Consider the following 9676-nt stretch of genomic DNA (forward strand, 5'->3'; position numbering starts at 1 on the left):
ATGGGAGACTATAGATTTCCATAATAGATTTCAGAGTTCCAGTCTAAGGCTTTCCCATTACATGTTACTTCCTAAAAAATTTTTTAATTTAAGGAATGTTTAAAATTATAGTTGCCATTCAATATCCTATTAGTTTCAGGTGTGCAGCATAGTGGTTAGACACTTCTATAACTTACAGACGGAATCCTCCCTCCCATAAGCCTTGCACACACCGGACACCATATTTGTGGATTAGAATATTATTGCCTGTGTTCCCTATATTGTACTTTACACCCCTGTGACTGTTCTGTAACTGCTGGTTTGTATCCTGTCCCCCCGCCCCCATCCTCCCGTCTGGCAACCATCAGTCTGTTCTATGTAGCTATGAGTTTGTTTCTGTTTTGTTCATTTATTTTGTTTTTTAGATTCCACATATAAGTGAAATCATATGGTATTTGTCTTTCTCTATATGACATTTTGCTTATTCATTGAATTAATATAACAATCGGAAGAAAAAAAATGACTGCCTTTCAGTTTGTCCTTTTGGGATGCAAGGAAGCTCATTGAACTATAGGAAAGAGAGGTGTCTCCTTCAACCTCAGATGGATAGCCTTTCCCTTAGCCCATCCTCTTGAAAGGAGACTTTATCTAAATCACCTCCACGGCTTCTCAGCTGACATCTACCAGCCAACCACCAGCCAACATCAGAGGGAGAACCGACCTTAACATCATGGAGGTTGGTACTGGAAGGAATCTGGATACCATTTAAACCAACAGCTCATTTTCAGAGGCCCGGAGTAAACTAGTTTGCCAGAGGAGATTCATAATTCATAACAGAGCTGTATTTAGAATGCAGGTCTCCCGAGCCCCAGAATAAGATTTTTTTTTTTCCACTGCTACTCTGATTTCAAGCAGAAACCAGATACATTGTCAGGAAAACTGTTTTAGTGCCAGAGACATTGGACATTCAACTAACCGCCTAACAAACCCCTTACGTCTCTTTCTAAGCTAATAAAATTATATCTCTTCAAATACAGGAAAACACGATAGTATTATGAAAGAAAGGTTCAGAATGAGTCACTGTTGGTTCTTTCTACAGTAAGCCACACTGGGAGGGGGTTAAGATGCAGTTCCATTGTGGCACATGCTATGTTGTGGTCGATAGTGTCTTGTTGGGGCTTTACTAAGGTAGTTTCTGTAAGATGGATATCCTGTAACTGATGAGATAGGGAGTAAGCTATCAAAAAGCAGTGGTTGCCACTGAGTGCTCTGAATTCTTTGTGAACAAAATAACAAAGTTAAGAACAAAAAAGATCCCAGGAAAGAAACTATAGTCCAAGTTTACAAATTGTAAGATTATTACCATGATTGTTAACACCTGAACATTCAGATGCTTCTGTGTATCCATAAAGCAGTAGGGAAGGGACAGAAAGAAACAACAGGTTTCGCTTGTGAAAACTAATTTTAAAACTTGATGTCACTCTTTTATTGCTTTATTCTTTTCATTCCACTTTTTTCACTTCACCATAGGACTCTCCTATTCTACTCCTTTATTTTCCTTCCTTGTTCTCAGTTTTTCTTTTCTGTCTTTCTCCACTTCATCTCAAGATCTGAGACAATTGTCTATTTTCTAATAGGAGCATTTGTTGTCATCTCTCTTGTGATGTAATTACCACACACTCCCCATCCATTGCTCTGTAGGTTGGCAGCAGATTCCTGATTGTAGACAGTGACTTGGAACCAGTACTGTGAGTATAGAAAGAAGAGCGCTCCACACCCTGGGTGGGGACCATGAATAGCATTTTGCTTCCAACAGTCAAAACTCCTCTGTATTCTGTGTAACACTAGAAGGGAAAGTATGAAGAACAGATAAAATTAAATCCTACAAAAGTGACTTGTTAAATATTACTTAAGGAGTTCTAAGCCAATCTACTTTACATCAAAATTAACTATTATTTCCCTCCTTTCAATGCTGTGCCCTCGGTCTAGCCTAGTTTTGCTGTTCCGTGACTGCCCTGTGAATACAGCTTAAAGTCTGTGTTCTGCAACTGCAATATGTAAACACTCAAGTATGTGAGCCTGTTCTCATTGTTGGGGTCCTTAATGTTTCATTTCCCTGAGAAGATTGAATTTGAAAGCTCGTACATTTTTATAGTTATATTTGAGAAAAGCAAGAGATGGATTAATAAATGTTACAGTTCATCATGTAGGATGCTTCCAGTGACATTCTATGGAAAGAAAGAACATTTTTTCAAAACTTACCTCTCTTTGCTAAAATCCAAAACTGGTAAAAATGAACTATTTGGTTTTTATTTTTTCACCTTATTATTTCTCCTTCAAGAGAAAACAGAAATATGGTTGAGTTGTTATTTAGATACTCCAAGAGCGACATTAAATAGCATTAATATTCAGTTTTTATTTTGATCAGTTCCACAGAAGTAATTATGAATAAGCAGGGACTTTATGTGGTGTTGGTCAAATATCACATGTTTTTTAGGTATTAATAACTTAATTATTACACTACTAAGTTACAAATATAGTTTGGGTCTCCACAGAGCATACTCACACAGATGATCTGGATTCAACATCTTACTCAGCCAGAAAGAAGCAAGTGCCTACTGTTTCTAGGCTGATTTGTAAAGTGGTTCATATTGTCCAGTAGAACTTCTTCAGTGGAAGAAATGTTCTCTGTCTAGAGTCCAACTCAGCAGTTACATAGCCATGTGTGGCTAGTGGCTACTCTATTAGAATAATGTAGCTTCAGACCATTCTCACATAAAGTTAGTCCAGTATAAAATACTAATATTCTTATTGAGGAAAGATAGGTTTGAGAGGAGGTATACAATAAGTCATTTTTTTTTATCCTTTATTGATTTTTTTTACAGAGAGGAAGGTAGGGATAGAAACATCAGTGAGAGAGAAATATCGATCAGCTGCCTCCTGCACACCTCCTACTGGGGATGTGCCCACAACCAAGGTACATGCCCTTGACCGGAATCGAACCTGGGACCTTTCAGTCCGCAGGCCGACGCTCTATCCACTGAGCCACACCGGTTAGGGCCAATAAGTCATTTTTTTAGTGAAAATACAAATGAGAAAAGACATTTACATTTACTTCTTTTAATTTATCCAAGGGGAAACAAATGAACGTGCATTTTTAAACACTAAGGAAAGTTACAGTTGAAAGTAGTACAAACTTTTCATTGTATTCATAGTCACATAATACTGATTTTGGAGTCCCCAGAAATCCTAGACTAATTTATCAGAAATTGGGTACCTAGTTTAAATCTAACTCACACATAGTTTAACATAGATCCAGTTTGGCTTTTACATCTATACCTTCTGAGAAGCATGGATTGATAAGTTTTAAAAAAGGTTTAAAGTGGGTATTGCTATCATTGTGGTTTTTAAGACCCAGCAATTGTAACCTCTAAAATATTTTTTATTCTACCCCAGTCAGTACCTTCTGTTTCCCGTGGACTATGGAAATAGTTTTCTAAATTGATCTTGCAGCTACAATTTGCCCTCCATTTTCCTGCCATTCATTTCTTCTCTTGACCATTTAATAACTTTCCATTATCTGAGCAAGATAAAATTTTAGCTCCTTTTCGATCACGGCGTGCAAGGTTCTCCATGATTGTCTCTTGAGTCTCATCCGTGAGCACTTCCCATCTCACACCTCACTCCAACGCCATGTACACATCCTCTCTGCCTCTCTATCCCCACCACTTCCTCCCTCTCCCCTTCCCTTCCTACAGGCAGTTTTGTATTTCTATGTCTTTATTCACGCAGCTTTCTGCTGTGAGACTATCAGAGCTTTTAGTCATTGCCTGGTTCAGGAAGCTTTCTCTCAGCTTCTCAGTTTAGGATGATGGCTTATGTTTTTCATTGAAACTATTTGTTTTGAAGAGTTTGTTTCTCCTCCTGTAGGACATCAATTTTTTTTGGCCTAATCTAACTCAGAACTGTGTCCTTAGCATCTACATATAATAGATACTCATAAGTGCTTATCTAAACTGAGTATTGCATTGTGGCTGTTAATATTAAATATTAAGTATATTCAGTGGTGCTATTTCTGACATTGGATACAACAATATTCTCTGAAGAATTACAGTGATGAGAAATCACCTCCTTCTGTTTTGTCCGATTCCCAGTAAAAATCACATACTTGTCAGTCATAGCCTGACCAACAAATGCAGTCGTTTTGCTTTAGAGCTCTGTTCTGTTTGAAAGCTTTAGAACAGGCGGAGGAGTCCTAACAGCAGGATCCTGGAGGTGCTGGAAGACGGACAGCCATGCAAGTCATGGCCCAGCTTTGTGGTTACTGCATCACACAGACCCCAGGAGAGGAGAGGAAAATGGAGGCTGTGCATTGTTGTTGCCTTTCTTACTCTGCACAGATTTTACATCTCTAAAGTATGGTTCACTGAGCATTTCTCCATATAATCTTCCTCATTTACCTGTGTCCATATTTGTATAATTTATGTTCCTGGTTAAAGTTTTTATTGATCATATCTAGCTCTCAAGGAGTTAGAGTACATTCTGTGCCTGTATTACAGCATGGTATGATGGAGAATGCAGTAGACTCCAGGGAACATCCAAAAGGTACAGTGTCTACTCCCCCGAGATTAATTCCTTGAAAAGAAAGCATAGGGAAAAGCACTTCATATGTTAATACATAACGGCATTATTTTTGTTTCTCTGCATTATTTGAAAATTGAAATATTTTATTTGTTAGGGTCCATAACCTTAAAAATGCAGGGTTTTAAAATTCTATAGTTCTGAGCTACAAAACCAGTCATTTTGTGCATTTCTCTTTGAAATTTGTTTTCTGTAATTTGAGTCATATATTAAAGGTAAATAAATGCCAAGCAAAAAGTGGTTATTTAATTCTTGATGTTGCAATTGGGAGTCTTACTTTTTGCATGTTACTTGTCTGAGCTTGAATATGTGTCACTTTTTAGATTGCAGCTTGTGCTGGCGTAGATTCCTCTTAATGTGAAGATTGTAGATTTGAATATTTCACCTGAAATAGTGTTATGTAAACTGAGACTATCTTTCAAATCTTTATAATCTTCTAAACATTAAAAGTATGGTCACATGCCACAACTTTGTATGTTTAAAATATGCTAAGTGGATACTAAGAGGAATAAAAGATGTCTTTAAATATCAAAGTATGTATGACTATGAAATCTCTATAACTAGACTTCTATCCAAACACTAACTCTGTAAGCCATTCTTCTGTAGTCCCTATTCTTCTCACCACTGTTCCACAAAATGTATTTTAGAGAGAATAAAGTCCCAAATGTTTTATGTGTTCATATACGTACACTTGCACACACCCAATGTGGTTCTTCTTATTTGGTGGTGTGTGCCCAGGCTAATTTTACTTGCCCATTTGTCCTCTTGCACCTATTATTTCTACACTCAGATTCTTTCCTGCCACTTCATTTTCCACATCTGCAAACTAAGTACTCATTGGAAGTCAGAGAAGGAAACTGTCTAGTGAAATGAGGAATAATTCTGACCCTAAATAAACCCCAGTACACTGATTTGCAGAGTGTGGGCTTCATTGAAATAGTTAATAGCTGAGATAAGAAATTTGCAAACCAAAATTAGATTTTAAGTCTAATTTTATCCCACAAAAGGCAAATAAATTCAGTTCTGCAATTGTAATAGTGAAAGCTTAAATGTATAAAGTGTGTATTTAAATATTCTTAATAGGCCTGTTGAACATGATTCAAGAATTTTGGGCATTAAAAAAACTTTGTAATATTATCTATAAATACTTAGGAGCATCTCTTTGTTAAAAAATATTCTGACACTTTCTAATTAAAATAACAATCACAGGGTTTTGTTGATGCTGGGAGATGACTATATGAGAACTTGATTGTTCTGTTTTCTTGTCCAGAAGTTTTCATAATAAAAAGTTTGGTTTTTTTATTCATTCAGTTAATACCACATTCCTGGGGTCTGGACCAAATCTAAAGTGTTAATATTATGCATTTAAATATAGATAGAAACATTTGTAGTATCTTCCTAAAAGAAAAGTTGTTAATAATGTTAGGACAGCTCATGGAAAATTAGGGATTACCTTTCTGCAGACCAAAACAGAGGAGGAAAACTGTTCTCTCTCTAGTTAGTGTCTATGGTTTGCCTTTATGTAGATCATATCAAAAAGCCAGTAATCGTTGCCTAAATTATCTGTAAGCAAGGAAAATGTGCCACTCTGTATATGCTAATAATGCAAGATACTCGTGGTAAGAGACGTGTAATTTTATAATAATTTCTGAAATGGTTAAATTTACTATTTAATTCAGAAATGGAAAGCCTGTACTTAACAAGGGCTAACCTTTCTTGTAAGCATGAGTAAGTGGTAAATTTTGGATGAGAACTTGAATCTGATTATAACCTTCTTATAAGCATGACTTGAACAGTAAATATTACCTAGGAACTTTAATCTGGTTATATCTGCCATGACATTACATGAAAGGCATGTAGATAACAACATTTTAATAGATCTATTTCAGAATACAGAAGCTCACAAAAAAGATTCCTACTACTTTTAGTAACACAGAGACCCACCTCTACTCAAATCTTAGGGGGTGGGCATGTCTTCTTACCCATAATAGTATTGCCTTGCTACTCATCTGGTTTGTATTGCTGGAGTGCAAGTGCCCTATTTCTTTAAGGCAGGAAAACTTCATAAGGCAGGTCCCTTTCTGCCCCCAGGTGTGGTCCTGAAAACATTTATAAACCAATAGTTGATCAAGGGAAGATGATTTATTGCTGTATTTTAGAAAGGGGATCATCATCATTACCTTAATATGTTTTATGAAGGGAACCCAAGAATTTAAAAAGTTTACTAGTGTTGTCAAAGTAAACTAAAGAAAAAAGAAACACAACATATATAGGCTAGCAGGAGAGAAGAATACAGACACATAAAATAGTATAAGAACAAAGCACCACCAAAGAATGGAAATTAAAATTTATTTACTATTTTGCAGCTACTTTGCAGAAATAGCAATGAAACAGTAAATTCACTAAATATGGCTTGTGAAATTATTACATGGTATAATGTCCTAGTGACTGACCTTTTCTGCTTCAGTCATCCAGTAGACTTCTGTGACTTCCCATTCTTCTTTGTAAGGTAAAACTGTATTGCCTGTGAACACCTGGGTCCTCTCCTTCGCTTTGTTGTTTTACTGCTCTCTGTGCTGCAGTGCTGGGTTTGGAATCTGGCCAAGTCACCTTGGGAAAATTCCTCAAAAATTGTAGCATGGGAGTTCTACAAAAATGAAACAAAAAATTATTTGGTGCTCCTTGAGAAAAATAACCCTTCTTAAATAATCATTTAACTATGTCCATTAAAGTTAAATAATATGTGAAATTCTTTGTCATCTGTAATCCTTTCAAATCACATTAATCATTCGTTCATTCATCTCTCTTTTTTTTAACATTCTCTATTGAACAACTTTCAACACAAGGAATAATTCATTTTGTGAAGTCCCTGTTCTCAAGTTTGCAAACTAGTGAAATAGACTCCCTCCCATACCTTGGTTATCTCTGCCATGCATTCCATGTCATTCCTCAGATCTAGATATTTCCCATGGTCTGCTTTCTCTAGAGCCAAGAAAAAGCCACAAAACCTTTCTGATTGGTTCCAATACAATTCATGCTTTCTAGCCTAATCTAAATTCTCATGGCTACACAAAAGCTTTCATGTGGTTTTTGCTGACTTACCACATTCTTCACAGCAGAAAATCTTTACTCTTTCAAGCTCCCAGCTAAACAGGCTCCCAGGAAGTGATTCACTTTTTATTACCAGGAGTAAGTCAACTTTCTGATAAGAATATCTGGGAATTCCCTCTGTATTTTCACTTCTTTTCCATCATTTCTTTCTCTTAAGAAAAAAAGATTATCTCACCTAGCCAACTAACTGTCTCAGGTGTATTGGGGATTTTTTCCATCTCCTCCTGTTTTCCTCAGCACATTTTTCCAGCAGTTTTCCCTAGTATGCTTTACAACTTCAGTCTCCCCCAATCTGCAGGCTTATCATCCACTGCCTAAAATCATGCTCAGACATTCCACTCTGCCAAAAAGACTCTTGATTCCTCATTCAGTCTTCTTAAAAATTTTTTCTTCTTTTCTCAAACCCGTAAACTAATTGAAAGAATTTTCTCAACTCCTTACCAGCTGGTCCTTCTTTAACCCTTTCTGATTTAGCTTCTGGCTTGTCTTTGCAATGGAAATAGTCCTCTTGAAGATCATCGGTGGTCTTTCTGTAACATTTATATTTATCTATTCATTCATCCATTCATTCATATTCACTCAGAAAATATTTATTTTTGTGCTTGCTAGCAAACAGTTAGTAAATACTAAAGATACATCTTTAAAAAATCCCTTTTGTCAGAGAGTTTATAATTTGGGTAGAGGGAACAAGTAGAAAATTATTAGGCATTGGAAGAGTTGCAACCAGTTATGTGTAAAGCAATATGATAGTGAGGGAAGCCTTGCCCAATCTGGCCTTTAGGTGGTCATGAACCCTTTTGTGTTCAAGTTAAGGCTTCTTTTAAAGGAAAAAGAAAAAAGTGTCCAGCTTAAAAAAAAAAAGCTGGAGTGGACAACAGCATTCCTAGCAGAGAGAGTATCTTTCAGGAAGGAGCCCCAAAATTTCTCTGCTTTTGGTTATAAATTTGCAAATCTAGGACATGAATGCAGAATTTGTCTGGGGAAGTAGATGACCATGAGGCTATTGGAATAGGCTTTTACCTGCATTGCGTTTCTAAAGTTCTATTTGTGTGTGTGTGTGTGTGTGTGTGTGTGTGTGTGTTTTAGGGAGTGGGAAGAAAGAGGTCTGTACTTTTAATCTGTTTTCAACAAGTGAATCTGTGACTTCACAGTATCAACAGTCACTGCTACATAATTAGTTGAAGATCTATATATATAAAAGCCTAAACGACCAAAATACCGGTCAACTGGTCACTATGATGCGCACTGACCACCAGGGGACAGACATTCAATGCAAGAGCTGCCCACTGGTGGTCAGTGCACTCCCACAGCCAACCTCCCACGGCCAGCCAACCTTCTGCGGTCCCTCTCCCCAGCTAGCCAGCCCTGATAGCCCGATCAGCCCCAATCGCCAGCCAGGCCGAGGGACCCCACCCGTGCATGAATTTGTGCATCGCGCCTCTAGTCAGGTTATAAAAGGCTTTGAACCTCAAGCTAAGGAGTTTTTCATTGTGCCTTAAAGACTCTAGATTGAAGAAGCTTAAGAAATATAGCAATATGCTCAGATTTTTGTTTCTGAAAAATTTACTCTCTGAAATGTGAATTATAATATGAGATGAGTCCAGCATGAGATGAATGATGATCTGTGATAACTATGGGGAGTATGAAAAGAGAGGGCAAGTCAGTAACATTTTGAAGGTAGAATTTAGATTTTAATGGAGTCCTGCCCCTTTAAGCACACAATGCACAACCCGTCAAGTCTCCCCCACCCTTAATGCTTACTCATCTCAAACATTAAACATCCTTCCTTGAATTAGGTATTTTGTACTTATTATCTGAGCTTAGGACTGTGCTTTTGGATTTTCTATTCCTTTAGCATCTAACACAGAGAATTTACTCATTAAGCATTCAAAACTGGTTGTCAGTGATGATTTTTATATAACATCTCTTTCCTACCAGTTTTTCC

At 37.0% G+C, this 9676-nt stretch overlaps 1 protein-coding gene across 10 annotated transcripts in view; it reads left to right on the plus strand.

Annotated features, from left to right (window-relative positions):
• The window catches only part of PTPN13 (protein tyrosine phosphatase, non-receptor type 13), a 156016-nt gene that overhangs the window by 44712 nt on the left and 101628 nt on the right, over positions 1-9676 (plus strand). The gene's annotated exons all lie outside the window — the stretch shown is intronic.

The sequence above is a fragment of the Myotis davidii genome, unplaced genomic scaffold (assembly GCF_000327345.1).
Source record: "Myotis davidii unplaced genomic scaffold, ASM32734v1 scaffold662, whole genome shotgun sequence".
Taxonomy (NCBI): Eukaryota; Metazoa; Chordata; class Mammalia; order Chiroptera; family Vespertilionidae; genus Myotis; species Myotis davidii.